This window comes from Otolemur garnettii, unplaced genomic scaffold (genome assembly GCF_000181295.1).
Source record: "Otolemur garnettii isolate 467f Iridium unplaced genomic scaffold, OtoGar3 scaffold00133, whole genome shotgun sequence".
NCBI lineage: Eukaryota > Metazoa > Chordata > Mammalia > Primates > Galagidae > Otolemur > Otolemur garnettii.
In genome coordinates this window covers 4,695,270-4,713,218 of record NW_003852528.1, presented here as the reverse complement: position 1 = coordinate 4,713,218, position 17,949 = coordinate 4,695,270, and the positions used below count along the sequence as shown (strand labels likewise).

General features: G+C 50.5%; 2 long non-coding RNA genes across 2 annotated transcripts; one reads left to right on the top strand and one right to left on the bottom strand.

Annotated features, from left to right (window-relative positions):
* Positions 1–276: 276 nt before the first annotated feature.
* Positions 277–10,567, bottom strand: LOC111727946. The gene is made up of 4 exons (XR_002775369.1): positions 10,527–10,567; positions 7,302–7,357; positions 3,356–3,516; positions 277–705 (listed from the first exon to the last, which is right to left on the bottom strand). It is a non-coding gene; the product is annotated as an uncharacterized LOC111727946 (long non-coding RNA).
* Positions 10,568–11,243: 676 nt separating this feature from the next.
* LOC111727947 lies at positions 11,244–14,408 on the top strand. Its single transcript, XR_002775370.1, has 3 exons — positions 11,244–11,599; positions 13,258–13,363; positions 13,463–14,408. It is a non-coding gene; the product is annotated as an uncharacterized LOC111727947 (long non-coding RNA).
* Positions 14,409–17,949: the final 3,541 nt, after the last annotated feature.

Genomic DNA, 17,949 nt, shown 5'->3' with positions numbered 1-17,949 from the left:
TCGTCCCAGCAGGAGGGACCTCAGACAGGGCCTGCTCCAGAGGAGAGTGCAGCAGGGGCTGGGCAGAGGGGTTGGGGCTCTGCCAGGTGGGGTCTCCTGAGGGGAGGGAGCCAGGAGCTCAACTGTCTATTCCTCTTCCTGGCAGAGCTTCAGGGGTCCCACCCTCCTGTGATGGGGCCACAGGGAGGCTGTGTGTGTGGGGGGCTGCTGGGGAAAGCCTTGCTGCCTGCCCTCCTCCCTGATCTTAAGGCCCAGAGCCTTGGGGAACCTTTGTCAGGTCCCCTCCCAGAAAAGACTTAGCTGGGATGTTGTGAGTCCATTTTAGGGAGCAGTGGGGGTACAGGTGAACCAGTTTGGGGGGGTCATTAAGTTGAGGCCAAAGAGGCGCCTGTGGGTAGGCGCTGTCAGGTGCCTCCTCGCCAGATGAAGGAGCACAGCCCAGGTGGTCATTTGAGGATCATTTATTGCCCCCAGTCTGCTCCCCACTGAGTGGCACAGGACTGAGGATCTCCAGAAGAGTGTTGTCCCCTCCTAGGCAGGGCCTCTATGTCCCCAGCTCTGGTCCTGCAGGAGTAGTGTCTTGGTGCCCACCGGGCAGATGCACCACTATGAGGATGGTGGACTTGTTTCTGATCCCGTAGTCCTGGAGGGTGTTTTCTAGCTCCAGGATGTGGTCGGCAAACAGCATAGAGAATTCTGCATTTTCTGAGAAGAAAGCAAGAAGTAAGCCTGGGCTGCCCCTACTCCTGGGGGCTGCCGTCTGGGGTTCTGTAAGCCTGGGCTGCCCCTGCTCCTGGGGGCTGCCGTCTGGGGTTCTGTAAGCCTGGGCTGCCCCTGCTCCTGGGGGCTGCCGTCTGGGGTTCTGTAAGCCTGGGCTTCCCTGCTCCAGGGGGACTATTGTCTGGGGTTCTGTCCCCTGTAGGCTCTTCTGCGGGGCCTTTACAGGCTGGGGAGAGCTCTACATGTCCTGCAGCCTGCACCCCTTGGGGGCACCTGGATCCTAGCTGAATTGGGACAGAGACAGAATCATGGAGGAGGGACTGGGGTTGGGGGAGGGAGCCAGCGGCAGGCCCCAGTGGCCTGGAGGAGCCTGCAGGGATGGGCCTCTCTCTGACCAGCCAGGATAACCAAAAGTGCTGGGCCTGCTGAACCCCTTGCCCCTGAACTCCAGGAAGGGTGACAGAGACCCAGGAAGGAAGTCAGGGAGCCCACCTTGCTGAGCAAAAGACCCTGAATGAGGACCCTCAGAGCCAAAGAGCACAGCCAGGCTCTTCATGTCCACTCTAAGCCCTGACTGTGGACCCAGGCTGCCCCTCTCTTTTCCTCTCCCCAGGATGCCACCCCTACCCAGCTCCGTCCCACCTCCCTGCCCACCTGACTTGAGCACATTCTGGGCCACCAAGTCCTTTAGCAGCTTCACTGGCATGTTCCTGAACTGCTCCTCAGAACTGGCCACATCTAGCACCACATCCCTTCCCCTAGCGCTGCGTATCCCCAGCTGACAGATCATCCTGTTGGGAGATGTGATGGGCAGACATATAGAGGAGGCTGTGTGCAGCTGGCTTTGGCCAGGAGCCCTGGAGTAAAGGGCCAGCCCCTCTCCTCTCTGTTGTCCCCTCCCCTGGTCCCTCCTACTGAGGACCTTGCACTTCCTGCCTCCCCTGGGCAGTTCTTGGGCCCTGGGCTTCCTGGTCTCTCTGCAGCCTCAGCACCCCTTGGCTTTTCCTCTCATTTCTGAGCGTCTCTGCCTGGTACCACTCACCCCCCACTGGGGGAGGCTGGAGTGTGTTTGTGACAATACCTACCATCTTCCCAGGGAAGCTCACCCCATAGGCCAGAGGGAAGGGTGTGGCGGGGCTGAGGGTGAGAGGCACTGCCAGTGTAGTCACCCAGCTATGGTCAGGAATCCACCTGACCCCACCATAATCACCCCCTCGGGGACATGCCCTCTGGGATGGATGGTCAGCTGCCTTCAGCAAGCACCATCTGAATACCCAGGGATCCTGGGGTCATCCAGGCAGGACTAGGGTTTCCCCTGCCCCCCACCCTCCACTGAGGGGGTCTCTGTGTCCTTAAATCTGAGCAGGGAGTGTGGAGGAAATGTCCCCACCTGGAGAAAAGGGAAGGGACTGAGAATGCATCCCTTCCACACCAGCCCCTCTGGCTTCAGCCAGGCCCCCAGTAGGGTCACCTGGAGAGTCAACACCCGTACGCTCTGCTGTCCAACCCACTCCTCCTGCCCCTGCAAATGGTCTCTTGGTGCCCTAGTGGCCCTGTCAGGCACCCCTCCATTCAAGTCTGCTTCAGGCCCCAACCTGTCCTCCCCAGACCTGCAGCCCTGTCCCTACTTCCTCCCCCTCGTCCCTCCTAGCTGTCCATCCCACCCCAGACCCTCCCTTCCCTGAGACCTCTCTCTCTGTCCTCCTCCCCCTGGATTCTCTGACCACTGGGTTCCATCCTGTCCACCCTCACCTGTTGCTGTCTCAGGAATACCTTTTTCTGTGCTGTGTAAATTTTCTTTTCTTTCTTTTTTAAAGGACATACGTTACTTTTAGAAATAATTAAAGGTGTGCTAAAAATTTCAATCTGGAAGAAAAATGTCTCCAGAACTTCCCATAAAAATAGTAAAAGCCACATTCAGCATCAGTTCCACAGATCCCCATCCTATATTCACCAGAAACAGGACTGATGGTGCCTCCCTGGTCACCAGCTCCCTGAACACGACCTTTAGTTGCTGCCCCACCCTGCCAGGGGGCTGGACTGGGGCCATGTCGTGGCCCCTGCTCTAGTCTCCTGGGGACAGCACAAAGCATAGAAGAGGTAGCGTCTCTGTTCCTCCAGGGGAGACTGTGGGCTTTAGAGGGCAGGTGTGAGGGCAGGTGAGGGTGCATGTGCTGTTGTGTCCTGGGGTGACTGCAGAGACCCTGCTGGCTGGAACTGTGCTCAGGGGCATGAGTGTGGCACTACCCAGGGCTCAGTGTCCCTGAACAGAACCCACAGCTCCAGGGCTCTTCCCACATCAGGGTCTCCTCCAGTGCCACAGGGGTCCCTGGCCCCCTCTTCTGGGAATGAAACCCTTTCTGGCTCCCAGACCCAGCCCCTCTAGGGAAGCACACACCTTACATCAAAGCCCAGCACACAGACCACCTCTGCAAAGGCACCAGTGCTCTGCTCCCCACTCCTGCCCCACTGCCTCTGGCCCCATCCTGTGACCTTTGCTGGACCAGTGCTCAGTCAACATGCCTGGAAAGAAGGGACAGGTGGGTGGAGCACCCAGGCGTGAACACTGCTGTCAGCCAAGGCCACAGGAATGGGACCCCACAGCCGGGTGCCCCCTCCCTTGCCAGGCACTCACCAGGGATGAATGAGATGACCTGGCTTCTGTGGTCATCCACAGAAGTTTCAGCACTTGGGTGACATGGATGGGCTTCTGGATTTTTTGAAACTTCCCATTTTCAGTGCCAGCTCCTTGACTTGCAGAATCAGGATCTCTGGGAGGCACAGGAGGAGATTCTCCTAGAAAGGAGTGGTGGGGACTTGCACACTCCAGGGGTCAGCAGGCTCAGCGGGCCCCAGAAGAACCTCCTGACCACCTGCCCTGGCCACATCCACATGTCCTAACCACGTTCTTCTCTGCACCCTTCCTGGCAACAGAGAACACCGCAGACCATGACACTGCCTACTACAGGTTCTGAGCAACAGTCACAAAGCTTGGGGCGCTGCACATATGTGCAATGCTCTCCTGTCTATCCAGGGGAGCCTCACCTGCAGCACAGCCATGACTTGCACCACTGGTGGGAAGGGGAGTGGCAGGGAGCAGAACAGTCTACACCAGTTGGGCTCCAGAGAGTGACTTCACCAGAAGGAAAGGAATTGAAATGAAGAGGCAGGAAGGAAGAGCAACCTGGTAACTGAGTAGCAGAAAGTGGAGACAGTGCCTTCTGCCTTGAAAACAGACACAGAAATGACACTGGTAGTGACATAGAAACCTAGAGGGGTAAATATTGCACAAAATTCTTGTGCTGTTGGAGGTTTGATCAAAGAGCCAATTAATAGTAGGCTGAGAAGTTGAGACATTAAGACAAAACCACACGGGAAAATACAAAAGAAATAGTGAAACAAAACCCTCTGGGACCGACCACACCATGAGGGAGACAAGACAGGGCTGAAGCAGGAGGGACCAAGGAAGGCACTTGGTGAGGGGGAGAATTAACACCAGAATCAGTAATTGCATTCAATACAAAGAAAGGTCACTGCACTGACCGAAGGACAGAATTTGTCAGAGGCAATAAAAACAGACAACTGCATGCAGATAAGAGGAGAAATATCTAGTGCACTAGAATTCAGAAAGCTCAAAAGTCCAAAGGCGGTGAAAGATACGTCAGGAAAAGCACAGCCAAAGAAGGTCTCAGACTAAGTTGGTTTTAAGCCAAAGGCATAACCTGAGGTAGGCAGTTTCAAATAGTAAATGGGATGATTTTCCAAGAATACATAATACTTCTAAATGTCTATACACCCAAGAATGTAGCTGCAGAGATATGTCACATAAAACTTGACAGAGCCACAAGGAGGGCTGTGTGACTCTACACTATTACGGGAAGGCTCAACATGACTATTTCTAGGCTAAAGAATAGAGAGACATTTGCACTTGACTGTTTATTGCAGCACAATTTACAATCCCTAAACTGTGGAGAGAGAAAGATAAGTCTGTAAGACAATTTGACCACACCTTAAGGAAGCTCGCCCAGTGGACACGTGGACATTGCCCCCGAAACTGCAAGAGTGTTCCAACACTATGAACACTTACCAAACTTCACCATGGCCATGTGCACTGCTCTAGCAAGTCTCAGCAAACTCCAAGGAATAATCGTAATCAGACTTTTTTTTCCTGTCTGATTGCACCTTTTTGAAATGTGTACCCACTAACTACAGAATGCTGTCACACTGTCAGAAGCCTATAAAGGGTATAAGGCCGAAGCCTAGAAATCTATAACAAAAAGATAGTTAGAAGAGCCCCATGTGTTTGGAAATAAACAAACATATTTCTAAGTAACTTACAAGTCAAAGATAACAATGAAAAGAAGTATTTTGAAATGAAAAGTTATGGAAACCCTAGAAATAAAACTTTGCAGAAAGCAGCTAAAGCCATAGTTCAAGGGAAATTTATAGCTGTAAAGCACATATTAACAAAAGGAGAAAGGAAAATAAATAATGTTCTAGGACTTTATCTTAAGTTTTTATTTTTATTTTTTATTGTTGAGGATTCATTGAGGGTACAGAGAACCAGGTTACACTGATTGCATTTGTTAGGTAAAGTCTCGCTTATAATTGTGTCCTGCCTCCAAGAAGTGTGTCACACCATGACCCCCATCCACTTCCCTCCTTCCTTCTCCTCTCCCCCTTCCCCCACCACCCACCATGTCCTAGGTCATCAATTGTCCTCATATCAGAGTTGAGCACTTTGGATTCTTGCTTCTCCATTCTTGTGGTGCTTTACTAAGAAGAATGTGTTTCAATTCCATCCAAGTTAATACAAAAGATGTAAAGTCTCCATCTTTTCTAGTGGCTAAATAGTATTCCATAGTATACATAAATCACAGCTTGTTTATCCATTCCTGGATTGGCAGGCATTTAGGCTGTTTCCACAGTTTGGCAATTGTAAATTGCACTGCAGTAAACAGTCGAGTGTAAATGTCCTTATGATGAAAGGATTTTTTTTTTTCTGGGTAGGATCAGATGGAAGGTCTAGTTTGAGTTCTTTGAGGATTCTCCATACTTCTTTCCAAAAAAGTTGTGTTAGTTTGCAGTCCCACTACGAGTCTAAAAGTGTTCCCTTCTTTCCACATCCACGCCAGCATCTGCAGCTTTGAGATTTTGTGATTTGGGCCATTCTCACTGGGGTTAGGTGATATCTCAGGGTGGTTTTGATTTGCATTTCTCTGATATTAGGGATGATGGGTATTTTTTCATATGTTTGTTAGCCATTCATCTGTCTTCTTTACAGAAGGTTCTATTCATCTCTCTTGCCATTGATATAAGGGATTGTTGGCTTTTTTATGTTGATTAATTAGAGTTCTCTATAGATGGTTATCAAGCTTTTGTTCGATTCATAATATACAAATATCTTTTCCCATTCTGATGGTTGTCTACTTGCTTTGGTTGGTATCTCCTTAGCTGTACAGAAGCTATTCAATTTATATCTTAAGTTTTTAAAATGGGTGAAATTTAAACCCAGATAAAGTACAACTAAAGAAATAATAAAGAAGATAAATTAATGAAGTGTAAAAGAAACCTACAGAAGATTATCAAAGCCAAAATTGGCTCTTTGGAAGGTTTTACACAATCGACAAATCCCCAGTGAAACTTATCAAGGAAGAAAAGAGAAGGAATAATTAGCCAATATCAGGACTGTGAGAGAACACACCCTGATAGAACCCACAACATTCAAAAATGTGTGAAGAGCATATTACAGACAACTTCCTGCTAGAACTTTTGAAAAATTAGTTAAAATAAACAAAACCCTAGAGAAGAGGTGATTCTACAAGCTATCAGGAGAGGAAATAAAAGATCTGAATAGTAGTAGTAATTCATATTTGCATATACATATATGCTTATGCACATATTTATTTATCCGGATGGTTGAATCAGACACTGTTATCAAAACCTTCCCGCAAATGAAGCAAACACTTTTGAGACTCAGCTGGCTTGCCTTACAATTCTACCAAGAGTTACCCAAAGAAATAATTTCAATTTTAAACAAACTGTTTCAGAAAATAGAAAGAAAATGGACCCTTCCCCAGCTCAATTGTCCAGGTTGCCACAATGACTATAGAAAGCTGCCTTTATCTTCTTCTGAATCCCCAAGACAGGATGATCTTTTAGATATGCTGCTCTGCTGACCTAAGTCTCCTGACCTGGTGTCCTGACTCCATCCACGTCCCCTCCCTGTCCTCCTTCCCTCCACTTTCCTCCTCCATTTCCTCCTGTCCCTTCCCCTTCATCCCCTGCTGTTCCCTTCTTTCTTCTCTTCCTCCCTTCTCATCCACCTCTCTCCTCCCTCCTCCTCTTGTCTCTAAATCCCACAACTATTTAAGAAGGCCCATTCCCCTTTTATAAGACCTGGGCACTGAGAGCTTTAGACACTCTATGCATCTGCCTGAGCCTGACCCCTGGCCCCTGAGCCAGAGGGACAATAGCATCTGCATTTTCCTTCTGCTCCCCCCACCCCACTATCCCACAGGTGGGGAAGCCAGTCTGGGCCTCTACTTCAGAGGCTGGGGCCTTGGTATTATAGCACTCACAGGTTGTCTCCATCATCAAAGTTCAGGATCAAGGAGAAGCTCAGGCCATCTGTGTTCTGTAGAAGGAAAAATAAAGAGGCTGAATGTCTCTGGGAAATTGCTGTGAGGTCACTGTGGGTCAGTCTCACCTCAAGATTCCCAACCCTCTTTTCTGCTAAAGGAAGAGAGGGAAAGTCAACACATGAGGAGTGGACAAAATGGATATATCAATAAAGAGATTTCTAAAACACCTAAAAGGAAACCACAAAGAAATTCTGGAGCTGAGAGGTATAATAAGTGAAAGAAAATTTTTACCAGAGGGATGCAAAGGCAGATTTGAGTAGGAAGAAGTATTAGCACACTTGAAGACAGGACAATGGAAATTATTGAGAATGAGGAACAGAAGAGAAAAAGATTGAAGAAAAGTGAACAAAGCCTAAGGGATCTGTGGGACACCATCAAGGGGAAAAGTGTACACATTGTAGGAGTCCAAGAAAGAAAAGTGAGAGAGAAAGAGGTAGAGAGAATATGTGAAGAAATAGTTGCTAAAACTAATCAAATTTGATGAAAGACATTAATCCACAAATCCAAGAATCTCAAGGAACTTCAAATAAGATGAACTCAAGGAGACCCACCCAAGACACATTATAATTATACTTCCAAAACACAAGCAGAAAAGCTTGAAAGCAGCAAGGTAATGGGACCCAGTGCCACTTTGCCCTGTTACTGACCATGCTATTTTGATCAACTGATCCATGTGGTGTTCACCACATTTCCCCATTTTTAAAGGAACCTCTTACTTTTTATTATTATCAAAGTGATTTGGGTGGACACGTTGTCATCATGCAAGCATCCCTTTCTGCTGAGCCTTCTGCCCAGTGAGTCAGGATCCCTTTGAATGCTGTGGTACAAGGTTACCTCAGGGCTTTACCTTCTCCACTTCGTACCTGAACAGGTACAGAGATGAAATGCACTCTCCTTTTTAGTATCACTCTGACTCACGGATATTCTCACTTCAGTGTTAAAATCTAATATTTGATATTCTTTTGGTGTTCAACTTGTCCCAGATTTGGCCCATTTTGAGCTGTTAGCAGTGCCCTCTGCTATGTCCCATCCCTTGCTCTCTGGGAGAACAAGACACTCCAGGCTCCTGTCTTCTGTCTCTGCCCCAGCTCTGGAATCAGCCATTTCTCTAAGGAACCCTGGCTCTCTTGAGGGGCCAAGTGAGACCTCTAAACCACACATTTGGTGTAGGATTTCCATAATCTCAGAAGGTTCCTGCCAGTGCTCAGCATAAACTTCAAACTCTGAGTCTGATGTATGAGGCCCTTCTTGGCTGGGCTCTGCCCATACCCTCCCCCAGCCCTTTGCTCCCTGCAAACCTCCATCTACCCTCCCACCTCGGAAATGTGCTCCCACACAGTCCCCCTGAGTAAGTCTTTGGTAGGCTCTTGGGCTGGAAATCCCCTGTCTCCACCCCCCCTCCCCCGGCAAATCAGCACCCTCAAGCTTTCCCTCTGTGTCTATCACCATGCCTTTTCAAGCCTCTGCCATACCACCTGGGCTAGAGCCTGTTCAAAGTAAGAGCCTCTTGGCACCAGTGGCTCAAGTGGCTAAGGTGCCAGCCACATACACTTAAGGTGGTGGGTTCAAATCCAGCCCAGGCCCACCAAACAACAATGACAGCTGCAACCAAAAAATAGCCAGGTGTTATGGTGGGTGCCTGTGGTCCCAGCTACTTGGGAGGCAGAGGCAGGAGACTCACTTGAGCCCAGGAGTTGGAGGTTGCTGTGAGCTGTGATGCCGCAGCACTCTACCCAGGGTGACAGCTTGAGGCTCGTCTCAAAAAAAAAAAAAAAAAAAAAAAAAAAAAAAGTAAGAGCCTCTGCCTGGACCCCCTGAACTGTCTCCAAGCTGTGCTCTCCGTGGGGCTCTGACCTTACCCACCTGAACTTGTGACCTCAGTTCACACCTTCACTGTTTGCTCACTCATTCCTTCCTTTCTTTAGCACATTGGCCCTGCACAGCTCTTGGCAGGGCCCTGGGCACTCACCCTCAGGCCCAGCCCCTCAGGGAGCTCTGGAGTGAGAGGTGATCCCCTGGTTGTCCTCAGGGCCTATAGGGTGTTCCTTCAGCACAATGGCCCTGCCTTCTGATGGACCCTCTAGGGCATGGACATCTCCCATTGGCAGTTGCCAAATGCAGCCTGGCAGAGGTGGTCATCCCTCTGGCTCCACTGGCCTTGCCCAAGGTCTCCTGATAATTACTATGGAACCCTGATTTGCCAAGCTGGTGTTGCCCATGGATGAAAGCTTGCCAACCCTTGATGTTCCTGAGGTCACTTCCTCCATGCCCCATAGGCCTGCTTCCTGCCCTCCCTATGGAGAGGGACCCCCAGGGTGCCTGCTGGGCAGGGGAGCTGCATGCTCTACACTGGCAAGTCCAGGAAGGAGTCCCTGCCACCCTCACCTCAGGTGGTCAGCCTCTGCTTCCAGCTCTCCCCTGGAAGCTGCAGACCTCTGACATCTCATCCCCTCCCTAGTCCTACAGAGTCAAGGGCAAATCATTCTGTGAGACACTCGGGCCCCTCACCAGACTTTAGGGCCTTAGCTCCACCTCTGCTTGGACAGCCCCTCGTGGCACCTACTAGGTGTCCACTTACTATTCAGGCCCAGGCAGCTTGTGAGGGCACTACTGCACGGCAACTCCTGGATCTTGAGGCCATAGGAGCCTAGGTCCTTGTTCCCATCACCAGGCACCACTGAGACCTGCCCAGAAGCATGCAGGCCACCCAGACCCTCATCTGTCTCGGAATTCAGGGGTCAGGAAGAAACACTGCAGCAGAGCCTTGAGGTACCAGATGAAGGCCTGATTGACAAGGACCACAAAATTACAGGGCCCTGGCCCTCAGTCTGGCAGGGGTGGACAAAGTCTTCTGTACTCATCGGCTGTGTCTGAGGGCTGGAGAGTCCCATTCTTCAGAGAGGGACCTCCTCAACACCACCTCCCTTTCCACAGTGGCTGGACATGGAAGAGAGGAGCTCCCCACCGGCTGGGCAGAGAAGCCCAAGGGGCCAGATCCTCCACCCTCTGTCCTTTTTGTGTCCACTGTCCACTATGGCAGTGGCCTTAGCTTGCAGAGGGGCCAGGGCATCCTCTCTCAAGATGCCTAGATGCCAGTGTCCTCCCAGAGAGCTCTCCCCTGAGAGCTCTCCACCACCCCTGCCCAGGACCCAGGCCAGTTACCTGCAGCCTCCTGGGTGTGCTTAGTCCCCAGGTCTGTCCTGGTTATGGCAACAAAATGTCTATGTTCCCCATGGACCTTTTCCCTTGGTCCCCATTCCAGAAGAGCCTCAACAAGCTCAGGAAGTGGGAGGTCCACAGCCTCTGTTGTTTCCATTTCCCTCTGAGAGTCCTGCTGACCCTGGACCACTCTGCAAAGGTCTGTCTGGGAGTCACGTGCTTGCAAAGGAGTGCTGAGCCTGCCACCTGCCTCCAGCTCAGTGGCCACCTCAGGCCCAGGCTGGAGATGTGAACTCACTGCCACCAGCTCCCTGAATCCCATAGGCTTGTCCCTGAGGGGTTTGAGGGCAGAGTTGGGGTGACAGTCCACAAGAAGGAGAGGAGGCCAGTCTGGGGATCAAGAAGAAGTTTTATCAGGAAGAAGAGTAGATAGGAGTGTGAGAGAGGTCTCTTCCTGTTACAGGGCTTCAAGAGGCTTTTATTAGCCTTCTCAGTGTGGTTGGAGTGAGGGAGGGGGCTACAACGGCAGTTGTTCTGTGCTGTGGAGGGGCTGATCTTTGCACTGAGGCTAATCTCAGAGTTGCTCCCTTCCACACAGGGGCTGATCTTTGTACCAGGGGCTAATCAGCAGCACTGCATGTGGCCAGGGTGGAAACTTCTGCCCTGTTATTTCCCAGTAACACAGGCCTGGAAACACTCCAGGAGTCGGGAGGGGGTTGCTATGACCCTGCAGTGTGTTTTCTGGCCTCTTTCCTCTTACTAGCTGTCATCCCAAAATGGCTGAGCTCTTGTCAAGGTGGTGAGGATTCCTTCTCCACAGTCTCCAGGGCCCTGCTCACCTGCCAGCCCACCTTCAGGCATTTCTGACCCTCAGGCTTCACACCAGCATGTCCTTGCCGCAGACAGGGAACAGGACTCAGAGCTGTGTGGTGAGTGTGTCTGGTGTGTCCTTTGTGCCAAACACTCCGAGGTTGCTTGCCTGAGAACCCCAAAGAGGAAGCAGGCCCAGGGCATCAATGTCCAGTTCCAGCCCACAGCCCAGCCTAGGAGCCCAGGCAAGACCAAGACCCCCCACGGTGAGTTCATGTCCTTCCTGCTCACCCCTGTGAAGACCCCTCCAGATGCTGCTGACCATTCTGCAGGCCCTGGCCAGCCCTGCAGCCCACTCCCGGTGCCTCTGAGAAGCACCTGGAGTGCTTCAGACACAGGTCCTCATGCAGGGCCATCTCCCGGCCACACCTGAGCCCAGGACCCCATGATGGGAAGAGCCAGAGCAGAAGCAGAAGTGAAGGAGTGGCAGAGTCACTCACCCATTGGGGACCCTGCTCCTGCTGCTCCGTGGGGTGGGGGGGAGGGAGGTGGCAGCACAGTGCTGGCCCAGCAGCTGCACTTCCCAGGCACACACTGGGTAGGGTCCTTGGGGGCTTCCCAACAGGACCAGGTGTGGGGTCAGTGTTCAGCCAGGGCAGAGGGCCAACTTTCAGTTTTGTTTCTCTTCTGGAGAACATTTCCGAGCACTCATGGCACTCCCTTCCCCTGCAGGCCAGATGGGCAGTGGGGGTGAGAAATCCAGGAGAGGAGGGAGGAGGCGTTCCCCCAGCCCCTACTCCCAACCCTGCCTCTGGCAGGGCTTGGCCTGCCCTGGGAGGAAAGGGGACAATGCCACTCTCCCAAGGCCAGAGTTCAGTGGCTGGGACGTTGGCATGAGTAGAGGTCCTGGCAGGGGCTAGACCTGACCTTGACTTCTGCCTGAGCAGGAGTCCCACACTGCATTGGGCTGGGCTGAGGCTGCCTGGGGGACCCCACTTTCCAGGCTTGGAACCCACTAAGCATCTGCCTCAATCCCTGGGGTTGATCTGATCTTCACCCTGACCTTGACTGACTATATAGTGGAAGGTGACTGAGCCCAGGACCCAAGATGGGAAGGATCCTGTCTCTTGAGAAGAGCCCTGACTCTGGACTTTTGGTGATAACCTGTGTCAATGTACGCACATTCGTTTTAACAAATGTGTCACACTGGTGGGGACATTGGTAATCCAGAAGGCAAAGCACACATAGGGGTGTGGACACACAGGAAATCTCTGTTTCTTCTTGCCAATTTTCCTATGAACCTAAAATTGGTCTAAAAAATAAAGTCTATTCAGAAAACAGAGAGAACAAACAGAAGTTTAAACAGTGGAAGGGGCAAGCCCTCTCATATCTACACGAATGAGACCCAAATGGACCAGATAAACCAGCCAATTAAAGGACACTGGCAGAAGGAATACAAAACATACCCCTAATACATGTTGTCCTCAAGAAACCCATTCTGACCATAATTATGTAAGTAGGCTAAGGGTGAAAGGGGACAACAGGCAAATAAAACAAAATCTCTTAATAGCAGATATGTCCCCGGGGCAAGGACAATTACAGAGACAATGACAGGATGCCCCAGATAGCAGGGCTGCCCTAGTAGCCTCCTTGGGGGAGCTCTGCATGGTGACACAAGCATTCTTCCCACCCTCTTCCCTAGGTCCCCTGGGGAGGTCCCCTGGGGAAGCAGAGGACTTTCCTTGGCCCCCACAGGTTGAGTGAGGCATCTGCCCTTCATGCCTCTAGTGCCTTCCTGTTTGGACAACCAATATTTCAATTGCCTCTTTCAATTGTTTACGGAACCACTGGTGTGAAGATGTATTTCTTATTCTGAGGAAATGTAACTCCCCTTTCCAAACTGGTGCCATGTCTTCTGTTCTAGTCCTTTTACAGTGCTCTGAGCATTTGCTCTGCCACTAGGTTGGAAAGCCCAGTCCAGAGTGTCGCTGTCAGGACCCACTGTGGCCTCCCAGGGCCACCAGGATGGGGTAAACTTGCCAGCTGCATGGGGGTGGGGGGTGGAGGGGCCTTCCCCAGGAAGCCAGCCTTGCAGCCGTCTGCAGTCTCTGCCTTTTATTTGCCCACAGGACTCTTGTTTCTGGCATCTGTGCCTCAGAGGGTTCAGCAGGGACCAGACACAGCCTGTCCCTGCCCTGGGCAGCCCCTGCGCCCACTTGTTGTCTGGACCCTGGTGATCACCTCAAGAGAGTGCAACAGGACATCCGTTGCTTCCTCCTGTCACACTCTGATTCTGGAAGGGGGTTCTTCCGATGGACACCCACAGGCCCTGGTTTCTTGGGCCCTCACATTCCCACAGTGATTTCCAGGGACCATGTTTCTACTTCCTTGTGCCTCATGTCATGGCCAGGCCATTACACACTGCCCACAAATCATGAAAATCCCCCAAGGAGGGGCAAACCGTCTGCAAGTCAGCTCGCTGAGCTGATTTGTTCTTATCTTCTTAAACCAGAATGACAGCTGTGCTAACAGGAGCCTCCATCTACCTTGGGACTCCATCCACACACTGAGCCTCTCGTCATTGGTTAGCTGAGAACTGTTCATAGGGCACTGTCCTCACGACTGTAGAATCCAAAAGCTCCTGCCTGGAGGAGTACAGTGTCAGTCCTGGTGAAAAGAGGCCAGCTGCTTGGGGTGTAATGTCCCTCTGTGTGGGCCTCTGTAGTACCTCTATACAAATAAATGAAATTTCCATTTACTCTGGAAATCGTCTGGGCACTGACCTCTCCGGTGGAGTGTTTTTCTGGCATTGCCTAAGACATTCTGGGTATTCCAGGTCCCAGTGTTTTTTATGTCCTTTGGTCACTGGATGGTCTCAATCATAACCTCACACCATCTACCTGTCTCTCAGAAATTTTCTGGTCTTCAGTCCCAGTGGGAGCTGCTGGGTGGAGCTCATGGGCCTTTCCAGGAGCCTGTGGGCCTCAGACAGTTCTGGGATTCCCTCTGGCGTGCTGGGCTAGTATCAGCTGAGGGCAGACCTGCCTTCTGTTTCACAGTGACACGTAGGGGAAGTGAGGCACAGTTCTACCCCCATGACACAGTCAGGGACAGCAGGCATGAACATGTCACATACAATCTGTCCAAACTTTCACCTCACCCTGTCAGACTTTGCTTCCTGTGTCCTCTCAGCTGCCACTTCACCAGTAGGTCTGGGAGCCCCAAGTTGGCTCCACACCCTGACTGTTCCACCCATTCATGATATGGCATTGGGTCCCCAGCCAGGGTCGTGGTGGCCCAGGGACCCTGGCCATTTCACTGGCCCTTACCTTGGTTAGATTGTGGGACCATGACTCTGAGCAACCAGACGTTAACTTTTTCATTGCCTCTGACTTCATATATTCCAAACTGGGTGAATACAATAAATTTCTTTAGGGATTTAGACGCTGGTGACAAGCAAGACCTCCTGTCAGCTCCCGTTCCTGAGAGTGCTGCCGTGGGAGCTTGATCTGACCCCATTGACATCCAGAAGCACCAAACGCAAAGCTTCCTTTCACCCCTCCCTGTGGAGTCAGGACAGCTGACTGCACAACTTCAAGCTTTATTATTGAAATTAACTCATAAAATAAGGTCACTCTTCTCTAAAATTGCCTTTATGTTTATGTCGGCTCTATTTCAAAAAACTAAAATTGGTATAAGGCTTTAGTTTTCTGCTGTCCAGTAACCTATAATGCTTAAAGTGTGAAGTTCCATAGTATTAAGCAGTGTGGGACACATGGACCTCACAGAATCTACATGTGATGACACAGATCTGGAGTATTGTCAGCAGGTGGCTCCCCAGCTCCCTGGCAGAGTGATTGCTGGGGCTCTGGTATCCAGGCACAGTCAATCCATCAGTTGTCCACATGGCTGACCTTAGTCTCCAGCCCTCAGGAGGTTGAGCTGTGTGACCCAAAGCCTCCAGCCTAAGTCATATTACTGGTCTTTCTGGCGTGGTCAGTCCCCACTAAATACCATGTAGCCTGCCCACCCTAAATTGCTTCCTTAGACTGTCAGGCATTATCCAAGGCCCCAGGTAAACAAAGACATGCCTGTCAGTCATGACACCCTAATAAGGGCTTAATAATCATCTTCCAGAAGCCAAGGGGAAGAGCTGGACATTTGTTTGGTTGAATTCTTTACTACGTAACACCTGAGATAAAGGATTATGGGCATACTCGAGGATTTCCAAAGTACCGTCACATCCCTGGTGCTGCATATGGGGCAGCTGGCAGGGGCCCACCAGGATGACCAGCCGCAAGGAGCAGGAGGTCCTGGCCACAGCTAGCCAGGCCCATGTTCCAAGGCCCAGAGCGGACAGACCACGCCCAGGATCAGGCCCAGAAGCCAGAACCTCTGTGGGTTCACCTCAGGGCGGCTGCAGAGCTCGGGCTGCAGTTGCTATGCTCCTGGCAGTGCCTGTGCCCTGGGGATGCCTCCATCCAACCCCGCAACAGGTGCCCCAGCCTAGCTCCATCCTCCCCCTTCCCCTTGTCAGACATCAGAGGGTCCCCAGGGTCCCAGGAGCAGCTCCTGGGAAAGGGACTCTATCCTTCTCCCACTTCCAGAAAGGGAGGAAGACACTGTCTGGGCGTCCTCTCCACCAAGGGTGCCCCAGCCCAGCACCTCTCCACTGAGGGGCAGAGGAGCCTGTCTACACCCAGTGCTGTCCACACAGCCTGATGGCAGAAGCGTCACCTCCTCTGCAGGGCCAGAACCACAGCCAGGCACATTTTTCTGTTGCTACCAAAGTAACTTTGATTTTTTTCTCTTTTTCATTTGTATTGCTATTAAGTAATCATTCAATGGCTTAAGTGGCAATCTGCCAATTCTTAGCTAATGTTTGTAACTGCAGGCCATTAGAAGGGAAGGGCGTTGACAAATTGTCTTGTTTGTAGGTCGTATAATTACATTATTTTTGTTGTTGCTGATAAGTGCAATTAAGTAATCGGAAACACAGCAAGAACTCCGGTTTGTCCTCAGAAATAATGTTGATGTTTTTGTCTTTGCTTTTATTATTATCTAAGTGATTATACGATATCTCAAATGGAGACCTGATAGAACTGTGATTTCTTAGGGTGGTGTCTTACAGATGTATAAGTGTGAATCTTAGGAAATAGTTTCTACATTACTTAATTTCCAAATAGTACAAGTAGAATATTTTTGGTCATTACAATTTTATAAGTCTCATTTCTGGTCCAGAAAACCAATTTTTGAATCTCTCATGAGCTAATTTAAATTTCTTTTTTTTTTCTTTCTTTCTTTCTTTTTTTTTTTTTTTTGCAGTTTTTGGCTGGGGCTGGGGCCAGGACTGGGTGGCGCCCTACTCCTTTGAGCTGCAGGTGCTACCCGCTAATTTGAATTTTATCACATTTGGTTTTGCTGCTGCAGTTAATTGATTACATAATTGCTCAAATGGAAGCTGCAGTTAAGTGATTACACAATTGCTCAAATAGAACACTAGTTCTCAGAACAATGATTTATAAATGAAGCTCATTTGGAAATGCTACTCCCTTTCCCCCTGTTCTGGGTAGGGCATGGTTTTAGGGATGGCCAGCTATTCAGTGAGAGAGTTTTACATGTGCCTCTCACAACTAGAAAGATTTAAAAACACAGTTTTCTTCTATGGACCAATAGATGAATTCACTCTAATTATAAGTCTAACATATGCTTTTTTTTTTGAGACAGAGTCTCACTTTGTTGCCCTTGGTAGAGTTCTGGGGCAGCATAGCTCACAGCAACCTCAAACTCTTGGGCTTAAGTGATCCTCTTGCCAAGTAGCTGGGACTACAGGTGCCTGTCACCACACCCGGCTAGTTTTTAGAGACCAAATCTCTTTCTTGCTCAGGCTGGTCCTGAACTCTTGAGCTTAATCAATCCACCCACCTCAGTCTCCTAGAGTGCTAGGATTACAGGTGTGAGCCACTGCACCTGACAAGACTAATAATATTCAACTCACTAAAGCTTTGTTTTAAAAAATTTGGGAAACACTGTTATAACAAAATGTCCTTCACTTGTGCATTCATCAGGGTTATTGTCAGGTCTGCACCTAGAGGCCCACTGGCATCACCTCCCTTGCCCCCAAATTCAGGATGCAGTTTGGGTAGGAGTTTACTCAAGGGCAACCCAGTCCCCAAAGTTGTTTCCTCAAAGCGCCCTCTTCCCAGCCCACCACCCTTATCACCTTCTCTGGCCATTTCCCAGAGTACACTTTCAGGGCTTCTGCCCATGGGATCCAAGGGCAGGGGCTTTCCCTCCTCCAGGGTCTGAACTGTTGGGAGGTGATCCTAACCCCAACCAAAAAGCAGCCCCAGAGGCCCCAGAACAAAGTTCACAAGTCAAACCCCCCTCTTCAGGAATTCTTGCCCCCACAAAATGATGAGGTAACAAAGCCTTTCTGGAAAACTATACACCCCTCCATGTACTATGACTTTCACCCCCCCTGTCCCTGTGTCCAGTTGTGAGTTTGGAAAGGGCCTCAGAGGTCAAGCTGTCACCCTTCACACCTTCCCTGACCACATCTGGTGAAAGCTGGAGTGGTGATGGGTGGGAACTTCAGGGTGAGTGGGGGCATCAG